The sequence below is a fragment of the Falco naumanni genome, chromosome 13 (assembly GCF_017639655.2).
Source record: "Falco naumanni isolate bFalNau1 chromosome 13, bFalNau1.pat, whole genome shotgun sequence".
Taxonomy (NCBI): domain Eukaryota; kingdom Metazoa; phylum Chordata; class Aves; order Falconiformes; family Falconidae; genus Falco; species Falco naumanni.
Window position 1 is genome coordinate 11,155,463 of NC_054066.1, and position 12,913 is coordinate 11,168,375.

The 12,913-nt window shown below is 39.1% G+C and overlaps 1 long non-coding RNA gene across 2 annotated transcripts in view; it reads left to right on the forward strand.

Moving 5' to 3' along the window:
• LOC121097022 overlaps nucleotides 1–12,913 on the forward strand; it is a 95,766-nt gene that overhangs the window by 44,231 nt on the left and 38,622 nt on the right. For both annotated transcript variants that reach the window (XR_005830746.1, XR_005830745.1), the window contains 2 exons: nucleotides 7,158–7,265; nucleotides 8,262–8,384. This is a non-coding gene — a long non-coding RNA (uncharacterized LOC121097022). The remainder of the gene's footprint in view (nucleotides 1–7,157; nucleotides 7,266–8,261; nucleotides 8,385–12,913) is intronic.

Below are 12,913 nucleotides of genomic sequence, written 5' to 3' on the forward strand. Positions count from 1 at the left end.
AAATATATATACTTGTGTATACATATATGTACATATGTATATGTAGCCTACAAAAATCGATCATAAAAATGTAGTGTTCACCTAGCCAAATACAATAAACACATCATTCATTACTTTAAAGTTCAATTGACCTTAGTGATAACTTTTCCTGAATACAGAATATTGACTCTAGCCACAGTAAAACTTACTGAGTGTAACAAAATATTTTAATAGAGCTATGCCTAAATTAAAGAGACCTTGACATAGGGAGGCTTCAGTGGCCGATACGAAGGCAGCAAGTTTTTGTGTCAATAAATGTGGTGGCATTTGCCAGGTAAAATGTTGTAATAATCCTTTGGGCGCTACTTCCCTCCCACCAATGTGTTGGACAGTTTAGATTATCGCTAGTAGAATGAGCTGGAAACCAATGTAAATGCAAAGAGAGAAAGAGAGAGGGAGAGAGAGACAGTTCATTTTGCAGCCTTGTTTTCCCTGCATTCCCACTATCCTTGCACTAAGAGTTGGTGGTATATACAGAATAATGGAAGAGGACGAAAAGAGCTCTGGGAACAGGTGGAAGCATGGAGTCAACAGAACTGGGGGGAGAAAGAGGGAAGGAAAGTCAGGAAAAGAGTTATGGAGACATTACAGGAACTGGGGGGCAGTTTAATTTTTGGTAGAATAGATAGACGGGGATACTGTCCAGTGACATCAAGGAGCTGGCAGTGTTCAGAAGTGACAGCAGTGTCAGGAAGGGGAATGGTTCTCGTGGAGATGTAGTAAAGAAAATGGGAAAGGTGAATTATCTCTACATCTATCTAGAGGTACAGGGGTAATGACAACAGCACAGGAGAGAAACCTGGAGTGAAAGGAAAAGAATCAGGCAAGCATGAGCATTAGAGAAATTATTACCCACTGTTAGAGCGCCAGAACTTGGATCTGTGTGCCACATTGCTCCTAGAGCTGTGCTGCTAAGCGAGGCACAGTAACAGAAAAGAAGGGAAGCAAACAACTTGTAAGTCTGAATGTCAGTCTTCAGTCAAAGCTCCAATCCAGTTCTCCTCTAGCTCCTTCTTAGCTCTAAATGGACATATAAGTCTGGCTTAGCTGGCCATGGTGCAGATAAGCTTGCAACCTCATCAAAGAACAGCAGGTGTATTTAAAGAAGCTCTTGCAGCTGCTTTCTGATAGATTGAGGCTTTCATTCCCTCCTGTATCCTCTTCATGTCCTCTTCCCACCTTCCGAACTTGCCTTGCTTTGCCCTCACACAGGGATTGTGCTCCTAATGCTGAGCCAGACTGCCCACACCTCAACTTGTCCACAGTGTTTCTTTTGTGTGGGCTAACAGCAGTCCATGATGATGATTTATTATAAACTTGAAGTTCTCTTTTCCTTTGGGAAATATTTGTAGATAGAGATTATTGTGCAGTATCTGTAGTTTCCAAGTACCCATATGCAGGATGAATTAGTCAGAAATTATTCGCTGACTCTGCATTTACACTGTAGTCTTCCTGACAGAAAAAAAATTGCTAACTTATTTGTAGCAGAATAAGAAGACCTCTACTCTACTGTTTGCAAGCTCTAGCCGGCAAATGAGAAATGAAAATGACTTCAAAGTAATACTTATGCTAAGCTCATTTATAACTAAATTAAATTACAGCTTCAGGAATGAATGTCAGCATTAGCTTGCACTGTGCTTCATTGTCACTGTAGTATTACAATTAGTGGTGGTAGGCCTATCCATTCAGACATACATACCTCTCAGATGAGAGGTCAGCAGGTGAGTTACTGAGTTACACGGACATGCACTGAGATTCAGATGGAGCTCCAGAAAATTGGCTCCAAACGATTTCTATGGATTGGCTTCTTTAGATAAAGAGTCATGATGAATGCTCCGTTATACCAGAGGCAAAGATGTTTTTGCAGAAAAAGTATAAAAACAAATGGATAGTCTGTTTTTTACATGGACAGACATATAAAGTTTCCTTACATTGTTTTTCAAGGAGAGCTTTGGGCTGGGCTGTTATTTGTGAAAACGGTTCCACCTTTTTTCCTCATGTTTTTTGTATTTGATGAACCTAGGACTAATACCAATATTCATTTCAGTCTTTAATGAAGAAATATGTTCATACTGAAAGAGAATGCTCAAGTAAAGGGCACCAAAGGAAGTAAAATATTTGCAGGTCATGACATTGATTCTGTTTTTAAAGAAAATATGGGACAGAATCATTGCAGGCAGATTCACTGCAATCCATCTGTGGTAAAATAATGACAAAATACTTTTAGTTAATTAAAAATGTCAGAATTCAAACTAACTGTTATTCATAAGAAATTATTCAGCTAGCTGAATCCATGGAGTGACAGCTATAATAAAAATCAGCAATGCTTCCCCCACCCCCCCAAAGAACTCATAATGTGTTTTTAATTAGAGGAAATCGAGTTTTCAAAAATCATGGGAAATTTCTGTGTGACCAGACTACTGCTACCTGGTCCACTAGTGCCAGCAGGAGTTAAGCGTTAGAGGTGGCCTGTCCCCCACTCCAACACTGCAGGTTTCCCTGGGGAAAAGGTATCCCCAAAACAGAAATTGTTTAGCAGACTGTAAATGAGAAGGTCTAAATAATGGTCCAAAATACCAAAACTTGAGGAAAGTTCAGGCTCTAAGCTGAACTGCATGGCTTATATGCAAAAAATGATAAGAACTGTAATTTTTTTCCCCAAAACCGAAGGAGGGCAGGGATTCAGTATTTTCTTTAATCCTTGCTTAGATAGAATGGACTTGCAAGAGTTTGGCTTCAGTTCTAAACTAGCAGTGAAACAGACAAAAAGAAGTGAGAAGGGAAGTGTTTTCTAACACAGTTGCATAAAGCTGCTTTGCTAAAACTGTGCAGTGACATGGCAAGGTACATGATAAAGTTAAGCAACTGAGTCAACTTCTTGGCTGCAAGATTTCCATCTGAGGGCAACTTGCTCCTATTTTGATTTCTACGTTCCTGAAGCCAGCAGGACTGTTTTCTAAGACAGTGCATGGGGTAAGGGAAACAACATGAGCCCTCTGCTCCTGAAAGTTTCGCAGAGCATAAAGGCTTTCCTGACAACAGATATAGCAGCTGTAAAAATTATTTACACTCCAACAATCAATGTTTCAAGGAACTTGTAAGAGATTTGCATCATAATACATAAATTAACATGGAATAGGTAAAAACAAATAAGGCTCAATTCTGAATTTTGATCAGTTTTCCTTGTTTTACTCTTGTTTACAGTTTAAACTCTTCTTGCTCCATAACCACAATATTTCAATGCCTATGTAAAAACCAAGCGGAATCATTAGATCTTAGACAGGCACTGGACTCCAGGCTGGTGGTTCCCAAGCAAAGATACCAAAGTTGAACCAGTCTATCTCTCTTTGTTTAGAAAGTGCAGAGAGAATGTTTCTAAGTGAGAACTTATATCCTACAGTCTTAAAACAATAACTTTGATCCCAGTGACTGTTAGGCTATGACAGAGTTTATCTCTTTAACAAAATAACATTATTCAAGATACATAGATGTATCTTTATATTTATTCATATGTTTATATACATCTTAATGTGTATTAACATACACATGAAGCAACATAATCGTACTTACTAGATCACTTCAATAATGAAAGAATTAGAGAATATAACAGATCTTTTTCACAGGAGTGGTCCCATTTACCTCAATGGAATAATTTGCTGCAATAAGGGTTTAGAGGATCAAGTCTGTATAACAACCATCTGTGCTCCTTAGGTTTTATCCTCAGATAACATCATTCTCTGGCAACAGAAAGAAAATGCCATGTTGACAGGTAACCCAACCTGTTTCCAAACAGCATGCCAAGTCACCGACTGCTTGAGTGTGACATTTGACTGCAGTTGTTTTCACGCTTTTGATTTATTCTGCTACTCTCACCAGTGGCCTGTTTCCCCTGTGCAAATTCCTTCAGACACATTAGCATGGAGACTGTCACACTGCTTGTGCACTGGTCACAGCTGAGCCCTAAGCTATTTAGCCAACACCCTGAGAATGACCCCAGCCAAGGTGGTGGCTCTACACTCTACCTTCTGCATTGAAAAACATGGCAAGAAGACCCTCACCGCTGTAGCAGTTACTACAGCAGACACCACAAAACTGCTAGTTGTTTCTGTGAAAATATGTCCTTATTAAGACACCAAATGTTGAGCCTTCTGCAAATATTTTAAAATTATGCAAAATAACCTTCACTACAGTATAATATTACTGCTATTATTATACTTAATAAATTAATCAATTTTACAGATTTTCCCTAACAAATGTTTTCAAAGGGAAACTAAGACCAGACTGCAGGATTTGGCATTTTGCAGTAGCCACAAGTAACAGTGTGTTTTTTAGGCAATATTCTGTCCATATAATAGCAGTTTCACTGTAAGAATTTATAACCTATTTCTGATCAAAGTATTGCAAAATCATGATGTAGTTAAGGATTTTTGTCAGACACAAGGTGTCAAACTTTATTTCAGTTTTACTTTTTAACAGTTTAACTTGCAAATAAAACCCTTCCCTTTTGCAATGAGCAGCACACAAAGAAGAAAGTTTATCAGCAACATTTGCAAAAACGTATTTAGGGTCAGCACCATAGAATCTGGCTTGTTAGATGTCTTCGCTAAAGACAGGTTTCCCCAAGAACCTGTGCAGAGAATTAGATTTCTAGAAAAGGGTACCAAGGGGAATAGCTATTAAATTAGATGTCTGTGGATGGTCCAGGGCTTAGGCATCACTGTATTTCTTTCCTCAGGGGCTTCTCAAATGTGAACTTTCTCATGTCTGATGTGGTGGGAGAGGATTGCAGAATAATTAGCAGATTCTTCTTAGTCAGAGCAGGAATGAACTTAACAGCTGAGTGCCCCAAGCACCTGGTACTTGGCTGTCTTGTACCGAGAGACAGGCTCCTTTCCTGCTAGGGCATTTCAACCTGGTCTGAAGAGGTCGAGTCTTCAAAAGAGGCACTGAACCAGCTAAAGAAGCGTTGCTAACCTATTTGGTGGTGGCTAAGGCACTTCCTGGTGTCTGGGAAATTGTGATTCAGATACCTGTTCCAGAGTAGAGCAAAGAATGTCTAGGACACAGAAAATGACAGAGAGGTAAAGTAGCAAGGAGCCAACTCCAACTACTCAGAAGCTTCAGCCTGAGTCAGAGCACCTAGAACTTAGTTAGCTGATGGTCAGCTTTAAAGCCTGATCCAAAGGGACCACAAGGAAACAACGGGAGGACAGAGTTATCTGTATAGATGTCCTGCAAATCCTCAGCAGTATCATTCTTGCAGGAGGATTTCTGCTGCTTCCCAAGGTGACTTAAAGGGAAAGGTTCATTAAGGAGGGGAAGCAACCAAAGTGAGCCTAGAGGAAAAAGTCTTCATCATGCAGTGTAAATCTGTTCAGATTACTCCAGCCAATGGACCCGCCAGATTGTAAGACAAACGTGGGGAGAAATATGGTGAATGGTTTCTGGGTTATGCATAGTGGTACTATAATATCGGTCTGATATTTCAAGTAGCTTCTGATTAGCATAAATACAAGGTTATCACAGAAAACTGTTGCTGTAAATCTTTACAATTTAGCATCACAACATTCTGCCTATTGCCTCCTATGAACGATGTGATGCAGAACAGGGCCTGCTGTTGGAATGAGATAACACAAATGCTGTGCCTGCATACTGAAACTGAGCTTTCACTGTCATGTCTCTGTGGTACACAAGAAGGAAATAAACCACCAAGAAATAGTAACATTGACTTTCATAGGAAGAAATGCAGCATGAAGCCATGAAGTTTTGCTAGAACTGGATAAGCTGGACCTAGAGCTGTGTGAAGCTCACAGCTTTAGTTTGCCTACACTTCAGCAAATTTTGCCAATAGACTGGTTTGCTTTGCTTGGTTTCCCACTAGTGAATTTCAGATTCGTGTGTTGGAAAATCAGAGCTAGTGCTGAACCTAGGCAAATTTTGCCACGTCCTCTTTTCCTGTGTACATTATCAGCACACAGTTAATCTTCTGCTGTCTCTGACAGTGTAGTATCATACATGCTCATAATTGCACAAACAAGGAAAAAGACCTAGTGCTGACTTAATATGACCTACTGCCGCAGCACTTCCAAGGTCATTTACCTGTACCTAGAGAGAAAATACAAGAATTTTTTAAGGGTAAAGGATTTGCTTGGCTGGTGGGATCTTCAGAGCTGCAGATCTGTGCCCACCAGCCATGAGCTTTGCCTTTGTAAACACATTCCTCCCATCTACCAAACAGCAGGCTATGGTTATTGGTTCAGGTTGGGTAGGATAGAATCACCTGTACACAGAGCTGTGTCAGTGTAACAGAAGGTGCAATACTGTGTGTTTAGTTAAATTGGGGTTTTTTGCATGAAAACCCATTTAAACCAGAGTTATGTGGAATTACACTGGGGCTGGATCAGGTGAAAATACCATCAGTCCCACTCACTCCACTGAAGTGTTTTAACAGAACTCTTCCAGATTAACTCTTTGCAGCTTCTATGTGCAGAGAACCTTTTCTCAGAAACTCCTGTTCTGCCCCTGCAGGCCAGAATTGTGACTGGAGACTGTCACAAGTGAGAGATAATGCCTGGTTGTAATGCAGTGTTCTGACATGAGTGTTAGGTTCAGCATGTCACCTGGAATAATTTAGCACTCCATGTGCAGTGATTAGCACAGCTATAGCCTGAAGTGGAGACTTCTGCTTTCCCAACATAGGCTTCTGTTCCACCCATTTTTTATGTCCCACATTCACAGCCCTGTATGACCAAGAAAATGGTTTTGGAAGAATGTTCAGTCTCCCAGCAGTTGCCTACAAACAAGTAGTGTGGTTAGCAGCCTGCCACAGCAGCTTCAGTAACTAATGGCATTTTAAATCATCATGCTACTTTTTGTGAAATGACTATATCATGCATTTGGCTTGTGCATAATGTACTGTTCAGTGAGAGATGTAAGCACTGGAAAGAACATTTTTAAAAGAATGTTTATATTTCCTAAAGATTAAAGAAAGTATATGACATTTTCCTGTATCTGTAAACAACATAAAGTCGATTAAGGTATTGTGCCAATAACAGTGTCAAAATCTTGTTGAAAAATGAACATGAAAGCTCAACCTTACTAAATCATTCATATTCCAGATTTTCTGTGGGAGCTATCATAGGCTTTAAGATGTATCATCTGTGCAAGAGAGAATAATTGTTATTCACCTCATTTTCTGAAAATTAAAAACCAAAAGATGTACACAGGTAAGCAAATTTTCTTATATCTTTGCTACAGGAGCTGAGTCCATTGATTATGTTAAATGTGAATTTTTCCTGGCCACTCTCCCACAGTGTGGAGAGCAATTCAATTCATGTTTCCTTGAATGTTTAGCAGCTGGCAATTGCTGGCTGCAGCCTACCTACCAAGAAGACACTGTGCATACAAACAAAATATATGTTATTATGCACCTACTTACATATATGGAACAGAATAGGTCACTTTTATCCCTACATTAATAAGTATATCAACTTTCACAGTGGTGGAACAAAGCATATTTCACTAGGCCATTGCTTCAGCAATAGATTTGCCACTATTACCGACTTTGCAGGATGCATTTCTTGGAGAACAGACAGTAGCTTCCAGTATCTTTGTCTGCTGTGAATGCAGCAATAAAAAGAATTGATCAGATGAGTACTGAAAATGCAGTTCAAATGTAGTACAAGTTTCTACCTTGGCCATTCTAGCAATATAGACAAGATAGATGTATTCTGTCTGTCTGATCATCCTAAGTATATAGATCTCCCTCTGGTTATCAGTCTGGTGGGTGCAAGAAGTAATTACAATTGCATTTGTTTTGCAATGGTACTTTCTTTGCTTATTGCTCCTTTTTACCCCACACTGAGAATGGAGCTTGCAAGATATCAGCAAAATAATGCCGTGGCACCACCGCGGGCATTAGAAGGCCATATAAGTACCCAGGCAATTATCATGTAGTGCAGTGGATAGGAAACTGAAGTAGCTATGAGTTAGAAGATGGCTAAGGAAGGAAAATGCTCAACATGGAGAAACTGAAAACTTGCCTCATGAGCTTAGCTACCCTTCCGAGACCATACCAAGTCCTTCCTTTGGTGGAGAGCCACAGCAATGGAGAGATCTTCCTGACAATGCCAACACCAAGGCATTGTGGTGACGGCAAACCAGCCCAGAGTCACGTATTACCAAATTATTTCTTAATGGTCAGCAACATTCTCACTTCACAGTACTCAGGACCCTGGCTCCAGGCTAAATTGTAGTGGAAGACGTGGCTTGCTCCAGAAGTGGTGGTGGAAGCCATTGCACCTGTGTAACTGACTGTCCTGGCTAATGCTCCCAAAGGTTCCAGGGTAAGTATATTTAATTGTTAACTTTTACTTTGCCTTTAGAAAAAGTAGCTTGCACGCATGCACAGTCCTACAGTTCCCTGCTCTAACGCAGGTGTGAGGGACCCTCCCCTGCCTGATGCACCAGCTAGCACAGCTGGTAATGACAGGGTCCAGCCAGCTGCAGGACTATGACTCTCTGATAAAGAAATATTAACCAAGTGCTGCATCTCCTTCGTACTTTCCCCACCACCTTGACATACACTAGCTAGGGAAGCCACAATAGGGATATGGGTTGGTACTCAAAATTGCAACAAATCGCTGTCAATAATAATTAAAAAAATGGGTTAACTAAATGCACGGTAAGAATGGGAAATAAGATTAGAGGTGACACTTAGACCAGGAGGCCTTTTTCAGGCTGTGGAAAAAAATAGAACGCAGTTATTTTTCCCACAGCCTTGAGAAGGCCTCATGTCCTAAATGTCATCTCTAATCTTGTTTTCTATTTCTAGTGTATATTACACTGCACTGCTGGTGCCGCTATAGTTAAAGCGGTGTCAGTGTTTCCATTATAAACCCCTATTTTCAGAGGTTTGTTACTCAACCATAAAAATTTTGCTCTGGGCTGGAACTTGGCAAACAAGTTTTAGAACTGAAACATGTTTAATTTTTTCTTCTTACAATTCAAAAAAATATTTGTATTTAAAAACCAAAATTTCACAAGCCATTAAGCTGTAAGAGCAATGCACAATATGTAGAGTTTGAAATTACCTCAGAAATATTCTGGCTTATTAAGATAAGATTTCTAAGCTTTATTTTTAATTCCAAATACAGATCTACTACAGCGGTACTTTCTTTTTTAAGAATGAGTAGTCATACAACCAGGTCAACTTATTTGAGTTTTAAAACTATGAGTAAATATTTATAGCACTGGGTCAATAATCTGCATCTTATAAAGGCTTCTAAGTACATGATAAAATGTAACAACACTGCATCACAGACAAATAAATGAATAACATGCTTCTAGAAAACTTCATATATGTAGTGTCATGGGCCAATAATCTGCAAGTTTTTTTGACATGAAAAGGGCCTTTGTTTAGCTAAGAAAACTTTATTCATGTAGAAATAATCAGATCTGGTTCATCCATCTTTTCCTTTTTCCATGTGTCGTGGTCATGGAAGAGTTGTATATATAGTTAGGCTAAGAGAGGAGAGATATGATAGATGGCTACTGAGGTTTGAAGAGCACACCGTGGAAGAATTATTTAAAGTAACACAAAGGGGTTCGGGCAAGGACTGTATTAATATCATAAAATTATGACTACTGGAAAATAACAACCAAGAAATCCTGCCAGATGACTGAGGAGAAACATGGGAAAACCCCATAATTTGGAACATGAGAAATAATACTAAGTAAATAATAGAAAACCGTATTTGACAGGGAAGTACCACTAGCAGTATGGATTTAATACGTACAGGCACTTTGCACTTATTTTCTGTGCTGAAAGACTACCATTTCAGTAGACTGAGACTTTGATTTTGCAATTGGATCTTCAATGAATCATTTTGGAAAGTTTTCTGGAGAGAAATATCTGACTCAAAACGTGCATATGAAGAGCAAGACAATTTTGCAGTAATTTTCTTCACCAATGTCTAAATAAAAACTGTGAGTGGTAATCACATTGGAAGTGTTGCAAAATCAGCTCAAGGGACAACCCAGAAGTGCTAATTAAAAACAATAATAAATTGCTCTTCATATAAAACTAGATAAAGACATCTTTCGTTTAAGACATGTTGGTAACTACCTGTATATTCTGTTGACCTCTAACAAAGACAGTTGCACTACAAATTAATAACAAGGAAGACAGCTATCATTACTCTTTTTTGTAGCCTGGCACGAATGTTGTTGTAAATAGTAGTATTAGCCCTACTTCAGGTATTCTCCCTGATTTATTTATTATAGATGAAAATTTGCTAATAATGCTACTGTAGCTTCAGTTCAGTTCATACCTTTAGTTTTATAACCCAGATTTAAACATTACAGGGCATGCTTTTATAATCCCTAGAACAAAGTCCATTAAAGTCACTAAGCATCACTTGAAACCTGGTCCAAATCCTGCTGAGGTGAATTGCTCTCTTGCAGTTAATTAATTGGGAATGATTTTTTACTCCACTTAAAACTCCAATGACATCTCCATTAATGTTTATGGGAAATGTAAGCATGCATTCCTTTTATTTAAACGGCTAAGTCATCTTTCATATCTTATAATTTAAGATAAAGATTCTTATTATATGTATGTGTAGTTTGTGGTGAGTTTTATTCAGCATAAAGATTCCAGTGTATTGGCACTGACAGGAAGAATCTAAGCATTACTCCTGTTGTCCATCTTCTTACTCCCCAAGATGTCCCATTAATTTCAGTGAAATTCCTGGCATAAGGTACAACATGGACAACAATATCAGAATCTGATCCTTGACTGTCATTAAAAAAAAGGGGGGTGGGGGAGGGGCGGAGACTATTCTTCTATCCATCTATTACAGTAATGCTTACGTAATGTCAGCTGTATTCCTGACTCTTACAGGAAATATTATATCTTTTTCATAACTGACCTGGGTTGTAAAGTTATAAATGGGTAGGTACTGAAAGCCCACAGAAACTATTTTGGAAAATGTGACTGAAAGCTTATTTCTTTGAGAAAAGAGAAAGGGAAGACTCTAATCCTAGTATAATATGGAGTGAAAGAAATATCTGTGAGATTCCACTGTTTTAATATGCTAAAACACAGGAAAGTATGCACACTGTGGCATAAATTCCAATCACCTTTCTTGTGCAAGAGACATTGTTGGGTTTAAAGGGACCAAATTTTTTGATCCTCTCATCTTTTTCTAATGTCTTATTCATAGTTGCAGTCTTAGCACTATGCAGCTCTCCATTTAATCATTGCAGCTTCCAGGAGGAACCTCTCAGTCTTCCAACTTTTAAGCATTTAGTTGTCTAAATTTATGATTGCTGCTTTGCCAAGAGATAGGAGACAAATCTGGGCTCAAAAAGAAGATGGATCCCTCCAAACACACGGTAAACACTTGGTGAATGAAAAGGCACATTTTAAGGAATTTACAGCAAGTGACCTGCCCCTTTTCACAGTGGCAGCAACTGTATTATTCACTTCACGTAATGAATTGGTAGGTTATGCTAATCTGAAGAGGGAAGCTATCAATTGTATATGTCCAGACCATCTCCCCCATTGATTTTTTAATTAATGATGAATGTACGTTTTGGGAGGGAGAGACTGCTGAGGAGGGAACTTCATGTGCAGAATAAAAATGTTACAGTAGCCTAATCAATTAGGTACGGTTGACAAATGGATGCAGGACAGCACTACAAAGTACTGTGCCTTAGTAGTGGTCAAAGAGTCAGAAAGAAGATGTCACATGATATCTATATTAATCTTTGCACAGGTTAAATGTGAACCATTGCATGCATCAGCAGGACCATGAGAAAACTGTTTGGTATCTCACAATCACATCTTTGAGGCTAACTTGAAACCCATTTGCTTTGTTCACCAATAAAAACATTGTAATAATGCACTAGAAGCTGAGAAGATAATTTGTCATTTTAAGGCTGGTAACAGGATTGGAAGCCATGTAGAATATCATTTTAGGTAACAAATAGCACACTTTGGGCATAGACAACCAATCTTAAGTGTCAGGAGAAGAAGGTATGACTTTGGAAGCAGGTAGTACATCTCCCTTCGGATGCAGCCTGTGCAGAGGGTCCATCTTTCCATCCTCATGACAGGCCTTTCAGCCTCTCACTATAGCAACGGTTGCCACCAGGTGAAGTGACAATACATATAACCAAATCAAATATTCAGCTTCAGCTACACTGTGACATTTGGGATGGATGACAACGTACGTGCTAAGTTAACATTTCTTCCTAACCACATCTAGAAGCCTGCTGCAAAAATGCAGCACTTACTTAACTCCTCAAGTCTGACTCATGAAAATGACCACTCCCTACAGCCAGCTCTCCACTGACTTGACTATAATTATTCATAAGAATGACAGTGGTTGGCATGACAGGGTCATGTCTAGGACAACATTACCACAGCACATCAGACCAGACAGCGAACAACGCTGCTTCAGTTCTTCAGGAAGGTTCTACTTCCTTTCAGGTGGGCTGAAGGCTAACATATTGGAGTGTGTGTATGTTTACAGATGTATGGCATGTAAAGCTTCCATTTTATTTCCCTCTTTTGACTTCTTTGGAAATACAAAACAAAACAAGACTTTTGGAGTGACTAAGAAACACGTAGGTGAGAGAGATCTGTCAGTTCTTAACTGAAGGATGGCAAGTGCTGAATTCGTACAAAAAGCATTTATTTTCCTGTAATGGTTCAGCAAAATGAGTTGTGTGACAAAAGCTCAAAAGCAAAGACATGAATTCTTATCTGGGCAGACTGACTTACTGAAGGGACTTTTGCCTCAGTGCAAATTAAAATCAAACTTGGCACACTGTGAAGATGAGAAATCACTCGTTTCAGTATAAATCG